The sequence below is a fragment of the Periplaneta americana genome, chromosome 2 (genome assembly GCF_040183065.1).
Source record: "Periplaneta americana isolate PAMFEO1 chromosome 2, P.americana_PAMFEO1_priV1, whole genome shotgun sequence".
Lineage (NCBI taxonomy): Eukaryota > Metazoa > Arthropoda > Insecta > Blattodea > Blattidae > Periplaneta > Periplaneta americana.
The window spans coordinates 101,562,165-101,575,150 of NC_091118.1; the positions used below are offsets into that span (position 1 = coordinate 101,562,165).

Sequence of the window (12,986 nt, forward strand, 5' to 3'; positions counted from 1 at the left end):
CTGATAAAGTTGTTTAATTTTTTTTGTCCTTTAATTTCAGAATATTGAATTTACTAATATTAACTTGTTGCTCTACTCACTTGGCTACTGATAGTCTTTCTCTTAATTCTCCAATTACAAAATAATGGTCAGAAAGTTCGAATGTCTACTATACTAGTATGTCTCTGTTTATCTATCAAGATGTGATCTGTTTGATTGTGTGTCAATCCATCTGGAGAAGTTCAAGTATATTTATGTATATCCTTATGGGGGAATGTTGTACTTTTGACAATTAAATTTTTTGATGTCGCAAAGTTGACTAACCTAACTCCATTGTCATTACTAGTTACGTGTAGGCTCTCTTTTCCAATAGTTGATTTAAAAATATCCTCCTGTCCTACTTTAGCATTGAAATCCCCCAATAAAATTTTCATGTGATATCTAGATAACTGATCAAAAGTATGTTCCAATTCCTCATAGAAGCTATCCTTTATATGGTCGTCTATCTCTTCTGTAAGGGCGTGAGCATTTATAACTGATATCGCACCATCTACCCTTAAGTACTAAATATGATAACCTGTCACTGATAAATTCGACCTTTTTTACTGCTGATTTTATTCTTTTATGAACAAAGAATTCTGTTCCTAATTGGTAATTGTTGTTTCCTTCCCCATAATACAACAAGTAATCTCCTATTTGTGATATGCCATTCCCATCTAACCTAACCTCTTGTACTACCACGAAGTCTATTCTATATCTAGCTAGTTCTTTTGCTACTAATGTTACCCCTCCTGTTCTATAAAGACTAGTTACGTTCCACATACCAAATCTCATAATCTTATTCCTTTGCTGTGGTCGTGCCAGAGGATCAGTCCCATTCCAAGGCTTATTGTAAGGTTTCGTAACAAGCTGTTTTTACGGTGATGGGTTGTTAGCCCTTCGCCCAACCCCCAAGCTGGAGGACCATCCCTTATCGGCTGTCCACGACTGCTTATTCAATATATTCCCAGCTACCCTCCATATCTGGAGGCCGTCTCCTCTATCTGCAACCTGAGGACAAGTTATGTCGTGGTGATAGGGACCCACAATATAGTGAGGATCACGTAAGTTCAGTTCCCAAACAGCAAATATTTCCGCCTTGTCAGTGTTGCCAACTGTTACCAGATATCACCACATGTAGTAAAATCACGATCCTATGTACTGAATGACTTCTTTACTCACCGTACTTTACCTTAATGTTGGAAGGTTATTCTAAATAGTTTCAATAATAATGAGAATAATAATAATAATGAGAAATGTATTGCTATGTTCTATTCTTTTATTCCTTTACATTATTATTAGTATTAGCATTAATAGGTTACTATACGTAAATATACAACAAAGTATAGTATATAATATTCAAGAATCAAATCTGTTCCAAGACCAATTAAATTATTGTCACTTCACTTCAAAGATTCCAGCGTACATATACTGTACTTCCTAAAGGTAGATAAATTAATAACCAATTGACTTTTGGTTGGAATTCGAATGAACTTCTGATTATCTTTTGAAATTAGTAAGGAAATGGATAATACAACTAGGCTAAAACTGAAATAATAATAAATCAACTTACAAAAATAATTTTGGTCCTTAAAAGCCATAAGTAATTTCACTTCTAGATACCTTTTTAAAGATTTCATTTGTTTGTAAATTGCTTAATAATGTTACACTTACACTTATTATTTCTGCAACTCCACGTCTGTCATTGAAAAAATGTATGATACATAACTGTGAAGTCTCTTTTTGGCTCTTGTGTCCTAAATTTAAATAAGAAAAAACAAATGATTCAAGAAATGTGAGCTGGTGAAAATTAAATACTCAATTAATAAAACAATTACTACCAAAAGAGTATTTTATTAATTCTATACAAAAGATGGATTACACAGAACAGATGGCCAGAAATCATTGATTTATACACAACATACAGCATGAAACGATCATCAAAAAATGCTTTTTGTACACAATAACATCTTTCAAACGAAGTGAAATAGCCAATAAGTTCAATAAATATTATGCTAATAAGTAATAACTATAATTAATAATTATCTACAAGCTGTAAAAGGAAATAAAATAGTATATTGTTGAAATTAGGGGGTTATGGTTTATTACGTGTATTTATAATTTTAATTACTTTTTCTACATTTAATTATATTTTAATTTCTATTAGATTAGTTGGTGGTGTGGTTGTTAGTTTTATCTGTGTACGTCAGACTATTAAGGAAAAACTGAAAGAAATATTAAATCTACAATCTACTTTATATAACAATATTTAATCAAGAACTGAATATTACTATTAATTTAATAACATAAGACCCAAAACATCTCCAAGTCCAGACAATACACATGCTGATTTTCTTAACCATGTTGGCAAACAAGCAAACTCACTACTTTTATCTTGTAATCTCATCTGAAATACAATATCTGTCTGGACAAAATCTATCATAACATCAATTTTGAAAAGCAATTATTCAACTAATATCTTTTCGAGTTATCGACAGATACCACTTACTAGTATGATAGCCAAAATTATGGAAGAGATGATTTCATAGATTGAATTGGTTCCTGGAATCTAGTAACTAACTTTCATCTTATTGAGTTGACTTTAGAGAATTGCATTCAACAAATGGACAGATTTTAAATTTTAGTCAAGATATTAAAGATATTTTAAACAGAAAACAAAACACCTTAACAATTTTAATTTATTTTCAAGGATCATATGGCTCTGTAGATATAAATCACTTAAGAAATTGCAAACTTAGGGTGTCCATGATAAAGTGTTACACTGGACCTGTGACTTGATTATTTGATTCATTGTCACAAATATGTAAATAGAGACAGATTCATCTGGGCTTCCCACATTGTTGTTTTCAGGAATACATTTTCCAATATTAATGTCGATGGTCTAACTAAAGAAATAGATCTTATGATAATCTCATCATTTGCAGATAATATGGTTCTCTAGAACAAAAAATCACAGTCCACAAATATTAATAAACTGAGCCAAAATCCCAACAGACTTTTTGACTCTACTTGGAGAACTCAAACTTGCTCAATTAAGGGAAACTTTACTAATAAAACACAATCCCAAGTTATTTCAAAATGAATAGTATATAAGTTAACTTTAACAGATGATGTTAAGAAATGTGATACTTCTCCAGACATTTTAAAAATCATTAGAAACGATAAATGATCTGGTCAGTGAGTGACTACATACAGTATTTTTTTATAGATGGATCCTGTTTACCAAGCCATAGATGTAGTGGTGTTGTAGTACAATACCAGTATATTCCCTTTTACAGGGAATTATATTCAAACACTTGTTTGCCCCATTTTAACTGTGACAACGCTTTTTAGTTTTTTAAACATTCTGGTTATTGTATTGTGTTTGTGTTTAGTGAAAGATTTTAGATAAGGGCGCAAATAGCCATAGTAGCTGACGCGCCCTTTTTAAACGCCACTAACTAACTAACTTCAAACACTGACTAATTTTGATAGTGAAAATTTAGATACACTTTTAAGCTTACAAAATCTCCAGTATCGACTTCATAAATCTGAGAACGCTGTCATACTATCAGATTCAAAATCAGATATTCTTGCTGCAGTATTGGATGTAACAGCATGAAATCTCAATATTTTACAGTGTTTTAATATTTTAAGCAAAATGGTCGAATTACATCGACGACTGGTACTTCCGTGGATCCATGAACTTTATGGAGTGGGAGGTAATGAGGTAGCTGAAAGGTAGCAAAATTACTGTAAGGTTATCTGTACCTGCATCTTACCACACTATTAAAAGAATAACAAGATCAGAACATGACAATGTGGTAACAAAAATCGGAATGATTCTAAAGCAAATGAAAAAATTGCAATAGGCCATCCGGCATCCACTCCACGATGGAGGAAAATCCTCAGAAGAAACCAACTAATCAGACCAAATGGGGGATCCAAACTACCCTCGAGTGCAGCTCTGAATTTGCAGGCCAACGAGTCTACCGACTAAGCTACATTGGTGGCTCCACTAAAAATATGAAGTACATGACACTCAGATTATTAAATTGACAAACCTAAACAATTATTCATCAGTTAAGCTATAAAATATAATACATAGCAAGCAAGTTAATTCAATTTAAAAGTATAAACAATTCAATCAGTTGAAATATACAGAAATTGATAATAAATATCATGCAAATTACTTCACATTACAAGCATAAACAATTCATCACTTGTGGTATACAGCCTACTATTTAATTTACAGCACATACAATTCATCAGTTAAGCTATAGGCCTACAGTCTACTATTCAATTTACAGCATATATAATTCATCAATTAAGCAAAACAAAAATATAGTACAATACATAGTAAAAATAATACACCTAATTTAATAACTGAACTTCTATGAAAATCTACAGTGGCAGTACTCATATTATCACAGGCCATGATTGTCTCAAATATTTACAAAGAACTGATATTTCAGAATCTCCTCATGCCATTTCTGAAATCTCAATGAAGATATGGATCATTGTCTTGACTGTTTAACTTTACACAGCTTTCAAACATCTGGTTAAATATTGGAGTGCAAGATAACAAATGACATCAACTGCTGAACACTTGGTATCAATCAACCAACAACTTCATTACATTAAAGGGGAAAAAAAACTGAAAGAATTAATTGTATATAGACACAACACATAGGACAAGGCCGCTTCAGAACAGTAATTGGCAAGGCTCTGTTGTTTTAGGATTCTTATGTAGATTCAATTTCACCTGAAAGAAAAAAGTAGCATCTATAAGTATGCCTAATTATGAGAAATAAGAGAAACGGTTGCAATAGTAGTAGTAGTAGTAGTAGTAGTAGTAGTAGTAGTAGTAATGATACTAATGATAATAATGATAATAATAATAATAATAATAATAATAATAATAATAATGACTGTAAAGTATGGAAATTAATATTGCAATGTAATATCAAAAGGTGATTTCACACCATCAACTCTTATCATTTAGTACAACAAATCTATTATATTCAATTGCAATCACCAGTAGCTGTTCTTTCCTCCATTTTGTTGTTGGCTGATTTTTCACAAGTCTGCTATGATATGCAGCACTATCCATGACAATAACGCATTGCCCTAATGTTCTCAGGTTAACAACTGTGTTTGCACCCACTTCTCAACTACAGGGCTATTCATAGCACTATGGTAGTCCTGACTTTTCTTTCAATTGCATGAAAAAATTAAATCAGCACCTGCAATAAAAATTATACCTGGGCATATAATTACGTCACATGAATTCACAGCATTTAAATAAAGAAAATAAAACATAACATAACATAACATGACATGACATGAGATCCTCTTTGGTGAAAGGCTTTCCCACGTTTTTATTTAGTCACCAATTTTTATATTTTTGTACCCTGATTTAAAAAATTACTCTTGCCAAATTTATGTAAAATATAAATCAATATAACTTACCGAGTATAAATCCACCTTTCGTTCTGGCATCTAATCTTCCACCCTCATTTGTTGGTCTACGAATAACACCATTCATGTCACTGGAAACTTCACCTGGTTTATTTCATGAATAAGTGGGTGATCCTACTTAAAAAAACAGAGAGAGAAATGCAATTCACATTGACACTCTAAGAGACACAAAAATTTTAAAGACAGGAAAACCGTTCAAGAACTTTATAACTAGCCTCTAGTTATAATATGAAACTATTAATTGCAAAACATGTTGTTCCCACCTGAATTCATTACTATTAGCCTATATTAATTGCAATTTCATATTCCACATAAGTGTTAACCTATTTGTTAGTAAAAAATTCAATCACTCAATGTCTCACAATACATTGAAATTTACCATTCATAAAAATCCAAGTCTCATCCAAGAATACTACGGGTTTAGGGTTCTCACGCTCCACATTTCTTATTTATTCTCTTAAAAACGAATAACATCACTTTCTCGTACATGTGTATAAGGATCCCCTTTGCTCCATAGAAATTTCATCTCTTTCAAAATTTTTTTCACCGATGATAAGGATACTCTAAATAAATATGTTTCATAATCATCATTCATATGTTCCAGAACTTTTGCTGCTGTTAGTACTTCCCCTGTAACAGTAAATGAAAATTATGCCATATTTTTATACATAGGCCTATGACTAATATCAGAATTACATTGCATAAATCAACACAATAATTCCTGTAACTTCCCTACCTTTATGTAACTTGTCATAAATAAATCTCGCAATTGCATCTTTCGTAAAATCATCAGCATCAGTCACTGGATGTTTACGTAGTCTATGTTTTCCTGGTGTCACAAGTGGGGTCCCCTTCTGTGAATTTATCACTTTCGTGGCTGTAGTAAAACCAAGCTGTAATAACAAACAATAACATAACACTTCTAAAAATTGTTATATCATAAAATTCATGCATGATACCAACATTTACAGCTATATGAATAGAAAATGATCAACATGTTAGGTTGGATCTACGATAGGTTTAAGTAGGCTAATATTTAGGTAATTCTCCAGAAAAGCTACATCAAAGAAGGCATAATTTTATTTTGTTTAATTGATTTCTGTGATATTTACATAGTGATGAACACGTGGTTTTAGTGCACAGCCACAAATACTTTCAGCACAAAAATCCTTTGACACCTGTATATTCTAATGCATTGTTGTAGTCCCTCCCTCAAACGTGTTACTAATTACCAATATAACATGCGAGAGGTCCAGGACGAAGAGAAATGGTTAGTTTCCCAGTAGTGCGTCCTCGTCCTCTCGAGTGTTATATCTTAACAAGTACGTTGGGTGGGGTAGCTTTTCTGAAGAAACACCATATTTAATATTACTTAGACCAGTCATGAATAAATTATTCAGCCAGAGTCAACGTTCCTATGCTTTATAGAGTATGTTATATAGTTATTATATAAAATTGAATTATTTTTAAGCACCATAACAGGCCAACATTCATGTAATATTTGTTGCAATATCAAGTTAATAATTACAATATGACTTGTATTTTCTTCGGCCGATGTGACATGTAAATTGTGATCTGAACGGTTAATTTAATACCAAAAGAGAAAACTGGAAATTTACTTTCGTGCTGTTTGATTACTTGTTCGTCTAATTTGTAAATGTATTTAAGCTACCACCTACTGCAGTATTACAGTATCTTAAATGTATTTAGTTTGGCAATATGAAAATCACTGACTTGATTAAACATGTAGGCCTAACCTAAAAATTTGTTTTGTTTGACCACAATCATGAAATTATTAGTGCAAACTCCTAAAACTGAATACCACTTTGAAATGTATGCTTAAGAATACTTACTCCTAATAATTGTCCTATTCTGGTTGTAATTGCTGTCTCCGTTAGCATAATTCCTTCTTCATTATCTTCTTTCTTCAACTCATTATACACGTGAACTACAGATTTCTGAAGCGTACTCTGAATGCCACACATTTTCTTCCTTGGAGGAGTCACTGCAACACTATTTCATTTTTTTGACATAGTAATAAAAATCTAAACACGAAAGAAATTCATTAAAATTTGAAATAATATTTCTATCCATTACCCACGTGCATTATCACGCCCAAGTATATTATATTCATTCGTACTTATCTGACTATTCTTGAATTATAACCACAACGCAACACATAAAATAACTATTATGTATTAATATTAATACTAATATTAATTAATTAATTATTAATAAGTTCGAATTTCACTATCTTCCAGTAACCGACTGAGAAATCTAGTACAATTTTAATTTCATGGAACTCCAGTACCGGCAAATATTGTCGATATTTGCCTCAGCTGCCAACATACCGGTTACAAAATCACTACCATTTATAGTATTTGTCAGTATCGAAATTCGAAAAGAAAGTTGGCAAAAGAAAATTCAACCTTCAAACTAGAAAATCACCATAATCCACTAGCATTTGTAGTAATGGGGGAAAAATGGTTAGGTTTCACCCTTAGGGTATCAAGTTACCTGGTCTTCCCTATACATGGCAAATGCACCCTCTATGTCTAGAAAAGCTCCTAGAGCTATTTTCTTCCAGACCATTGAGTCCTCCAATCTACTGACAATACTGTCCAGTGCTGTTATACATGACTTAGATGGCTGTTAGATGTGATAGTTTCGATGAAGAGAGTTATCTGATAGCATCTTTTTTCTGATATGTCTTTCAATCAGTCTTTCCAGGGTTTTTAACAGTAATGATGCAAAATTGATTGGTCTGTAAGCCTTTGCTTCAGTGTAGTTATTACGACTGCGCTTAGGAATAAATACCACTCTGGTAGCTCTTCATGCTTGAGGAATATAACTATAGGCTATATTGGCCCAGAAAAGGTTGCAGAGGAGAATATAGAGTAAGTCGGGTCCTTTCTGCAATAGTACTGGAAAGATACCATCTCCACCTGGTGACTTGAATGGGTCGAATTTATTTATTGCCCATTTTACATTATGAATTGTGACAACTGACGTGCCAGTTCCCAGTCCTTCTGTGATGCTGTCGGTCTAGAGTTTTCACAGTGGCCTGCAAGTTTGCAAGTCTTGTCGTCATGTATGCATCCAGAAAAGTGTACCTCGAAGAGAACTTCAAGTGTTTCTTTAGCTAAGCATGTGAACCCGCCTTTGGTTTTATGTATAGTTCCCACTGGGTTTGTTGGACTGCATCCCAATGCTCTCTTTAGTCTCGCTGCCTTTGGCAGGCTGGAAATGTTCTGACAAAAGGCTTGCCAAAAGCATCTTTTGACCTTGCGTATGCTTTTATTTTAGTCTGTAAGGGCCATATGATACTCCCTCCAGTCTTCAATTCTTTTAGCCTTGTTAAAGAGATGTTTTACATTGCGTCTCTTATGTTCAAGGTCATCAGTTCACCATATCACTTTTTTGGATTTTATCTTAGATTTCATGGAGCAGTTATCATGATAACTGTCAAGTATAACCTCCTGGATTGAAAAGGTGGCCTTGTCGATATCACCAAAGAATCTAATCTTATCGATTTGTCCAATTCTGCCTGAGAGATCTTGTTTGTAGGATTCCCAACAGGTTCTCTTGGGATTCTGAAAAGATTAGGCTTTTTGTCTACATTAACATTAAATGATAAGTAGCTATGATCCAAAAGTGACGGTTCATCCAAGACCCTCCAATTAGTTATCTGAGTATTAATGTATTCAGTACAAAAAGTAATATTGATAACTTCCTGCCTAACACGGTTAGTGAATGTGGGCTTGTTACCGACGTTAAGTATGTATAAATTATTTGAGAGCAGGAAGTCTAGTAGGTACTCACCCCTTGTGTTGACGTCCCTGCTGCCCCAGATTTCATGATGGGAGTTGGTGTCACATCCAAAGATGATCTGGTCTTCTCTTTGGACACAGTGCACCACCAACTGCTCTAGTTCCTTCTGGGTGGGTTTCTGACATCACAGGGGAGATAAACAGAGCTCAGTGTAAGGCCTCTGTTCCCTCCCCCAGCATGGCAGTCGATTTTAACTGTGGTAATATCACTGGAACAGAATTCCAGAAGAGATAAGCATTGAATTACATTGCAAACAAGAATACAAGTCTTAATTTGGTTGCCCTTGCTGCAATGTATCAGTGTACATTGACATTCTCCTAGTCCTGTAATTCGACCTTTGTTAATCCAGGGTTCCTGGGTCAGGGCTAGATCAATTTCCTTTTCATTGAAGAGTTTGCAGAGGCTACCTTCTTATGTTGAAGGTTGACTTGGAGGACCTTTAGAGCCGTATTTGGATAGGATCACAGATGTGTTCTCCCAAGACTAGGCTCTGTTGCACAATCTTTTAGATTCTTGATAGTTGAATCATGTACCCAGCAGACGAGTGTTTGTCCTGAAGTGTCTGATTTGGTACTGATAGTTTTCCAGTCTCCTTCACTCAGGCTTTTATTCTGATCCTTCAGCATCTTGATGAAGTTTTTAGAGTCAGTTTTAGTGAATATCTTATGGGTCTTGAATAGCACCTTAGTTGTTCGTAGCACCTCTTCTCTTGGTCCCATGGCAAATTTAGCAGCTTCCCATGGTTTGAGTTGAGGAATCTTTTCCATCATCCACTTTTTGGTTTCTCATTAGCGCAGTAGAGAATGAAAGCACCCCTCTCCTCGTAGGATTCCGTAAATTGGGGAAAACTTCCATCTTAGAGGTTTTCAAAAGCCTATACTATCTCTTCTTGGAGTTCATTAATTTGATCCTCCAAAAATTTACTGGAATGGAAGTTATCAGGGATCACTGCCATTTTAAAGCTTGTTAGAGATTCCCTGTAGGTTTCCTTAGCTGAGGTAGAAGCTCTTCTGTATCTTCACTTCAACATTTTTAATAACACCTGAAATAGGAGTAGATTCATCAAACTGGCTGCGTTTAGCACCTGCCTTAGGGGTCTCAACCCTTCCCTCCTGGTGTTGTTTATGTTGAGGCTTGGATATGCCTTTTCTCCATTTTTCAGGATCCCAGACAATACCTTTCTTTTTAAGTTTTGCTTTTAGGGCTTTCTTCCTTTGTGCCCCAGACGATCTTTTTTGTTGGACCTTAAGTTTGTCCATTTTCTCCAAGGTTTCATTCAACCCTGGAGTAGATTTTTAGGTTCTTTTTCCTCATTCGAGATGAACAAGTCACTCTCAGAGGAGATATCACCCAAATCCATATCAGAAGCTTGCTCCATAAGAGCTGCTTCATCAGAGGAAGTGGCTGTTGTTATTGTAGTTACTGAGGGCTTACGGATGTGGTCCTCAGAAACAGGTTTTCCTTTATTATTCATGGGTAGTTCCATGAGTAGCTAGGGATGTATAAAGTCCGCCTGGATAGACCGCCACTTGCCCGGGTAAGGCTGATACTCTGGAGGTCACCTGGTATCCAGAGGCTCCATTTAAGACGTGTTTGCCCAGTGCCATTCACCCCCTAGGCACGGGTCACACCACGCCTTGGGGTTGAGCTTAGAATTATTAAGGATAGAAAAGTAGGATAGGGGAAAAATGGAGTTAAGAAGGTAGGTCATTGCAGGACGCTCTTCATCTGGCGCTTCATATTTGGTCTGTCTGGTATGCCCTATCCAGCATAGCCCAAATAATCATTAGTGCATCCAAACTACCCTTGGGGGACATCATCATGTATAAGGGTACACAAAGGACCAAACTGTGCCTAAGTGTACGAGTCCAGCTCTCGTAAAGCCAAGTCAAGCTGTGTGGAAATTATGGTGGAATGGTGGTAAGGGAAATTAGAAATACTCCAAGGAAACTGTTCCAACACCATCATTGTCCATAGCAAATGTAATTTAGATTGGACGGAATTTGAACTGACATCTGCAACATACTAGAAAACAGATGCTTTAGTTATTTAGTTAAAATTATGTATTCAATACATCAGGTTAAAATTATGTAGATGAGATATTTTTTAGTAATAATGATTAAATAATGGTTCCTTTTTAATATGTACAGTATTTGTTTATCATCAAATTCTGTCAAGGATTAGGCATTCTGGCCTGTTCCGCCTCAGGTGAGCTGATCTTTCCATTGCTTTTTCTGTCTTCCAAGGTATTTGTTTATTCCTGAACTATTTCGCAACTGATGGATTAATTGTAGTGTTTACATTAAATTGGGCTCTCAGTGTAGTCACTTGACACACAATACAAAAAACAATATGGTTAATTATTCAGAACTGACGTTTAAACTCCCATGGGACCATTGTAACCAAATGAGTAGTGCTTACTGAATTGATGAATGCAAAATACGTGTATCATACAGATTTATCTGTACAACACTATGGAAGTTTATTTTTTTGTACCTATTCCATAACAGATCGTTTGTTGACATTTGTGTTGGTGTGGTTATGTTTTTACTCCTGTTGCAGATAAAGTAATTGGAACTGCTGTAATTTCTTTCTACTTGAAATATTTCTAATTTTTCCTAAAAGTAGCATATACCAAGCAGGTGGCCAAGATTTGTTTATTTATTTATTTATTTATCGATTCATTAATTTAGGCTATTTATTTGTAAGAAAATGTGTTTAAATGTAGAAGAATGGAGCATGTGAAATTGACAGACAGAATAAGAAATGAAGCTATGCTAGAAAGAGTGGGTGAAGAAAGAATGATGCTGAAACTGATGAGAAAGAGAAAAAGAAATTGACTGGGTCACTGGCTAAGAAGAAACTACTGTTGGTGTCTGGTAACTTTGTCCGTGGAAGAGAAGTAAACAAGTTAACGACGGGGGGAGGAGTGAGTGACTCACTAGGCAAGCTACTATCAGTGAAAAAACTGTTTATCTTACCGTACTCGTGCTGTGCTCAGTCGAAGTCTTCCTGGGAGGAGGAGGAACCGGACACATCTGAACTAGCTTCATTGTCACTATCACTGTCGGTGTCCAGGTTGATTATTATGCTGTCTGTTACATCTGGAACAATGCCGTCTTTCTCCCAGTACTGTTTCTCGAGCGTTTCCACATGCCGACAAAAACCATCCCAGTCTTCTGCAGTAACATTTCGTATAGCGTCTATCGTAGTAGCACGTAACTTTTCTAATGACAAATCTGCTGTAACATTGCACTCTCTAATGAATCTTTTCATTTTAGACCAAGCAAGTTCTAACGGATTTAGGTCACACATGAATGGAGGCACAGTGTGTCCGTAACCAGCTACAATGTTGTCAAACTTGCAAATTTTTTCTTTTGGCTTTAATGGCTGAATTAAAGCATACAACTCAGTTTTTTGCATGCCCTCATTACATTCTTCGCCTTTCTTGTGTAACCATGATAGCATGTCCTGTTTCACAGAGTAAGGAGTCTGTGGTTTATCAATTTGGATGGAATGGTACGGTGCATTGTCCAATACAATTACAGATTGCGGAGGAAGATTCGGAATTAATTGTTGCATTGTCCATTTCTCAAAATTTTGACTGTTCATTTGTCCATGGTAATCCCCTGTTGTGCACCCAGCCTGTATATGAG

The 12,986-nt window shown here is 35.0% G+C and overlaps 1 protein-coding gene and 1 long non-coding RNA gene across 7 annotated transcripts in view; one reads left to right on the forward strand and one right to left on the reverse strand.

Annotated features, from left to right (window-relative positions):
* Positions 1-12,986, forward strand: part of barr (non-SMC condensin I complex subunit H) — a 152,569-nt gene that overhangs the window by 117,405 nt on the left and 22,178 nt on the right. The gene's annotated exons all lie outside the window — the stretch shown is intronic.
* Positions 1,840-7,721, reverse strand: LOC138694472 (uncharacterized). Of its 2 annotated transcripts, none has more exons than XR_011330947.1 (6): positions 7,353-7,721; positions 6,236-6,392; positions 5,879-6,129; positions 5,491-5,613; positions 5,057-5,264; positions 1,840-4,783 (listed from the first exon to the last, which is right to left on the reverse strand). It is a non-coding gene; the product is annotated as an uncharacterized lncRNA (long non-coding RNA). The 2 variants fall into 2 exon arrangements; XR_011330946.1 differs by having other exon boundaries at positions 5,491-5,616; positions 7,353-7,717.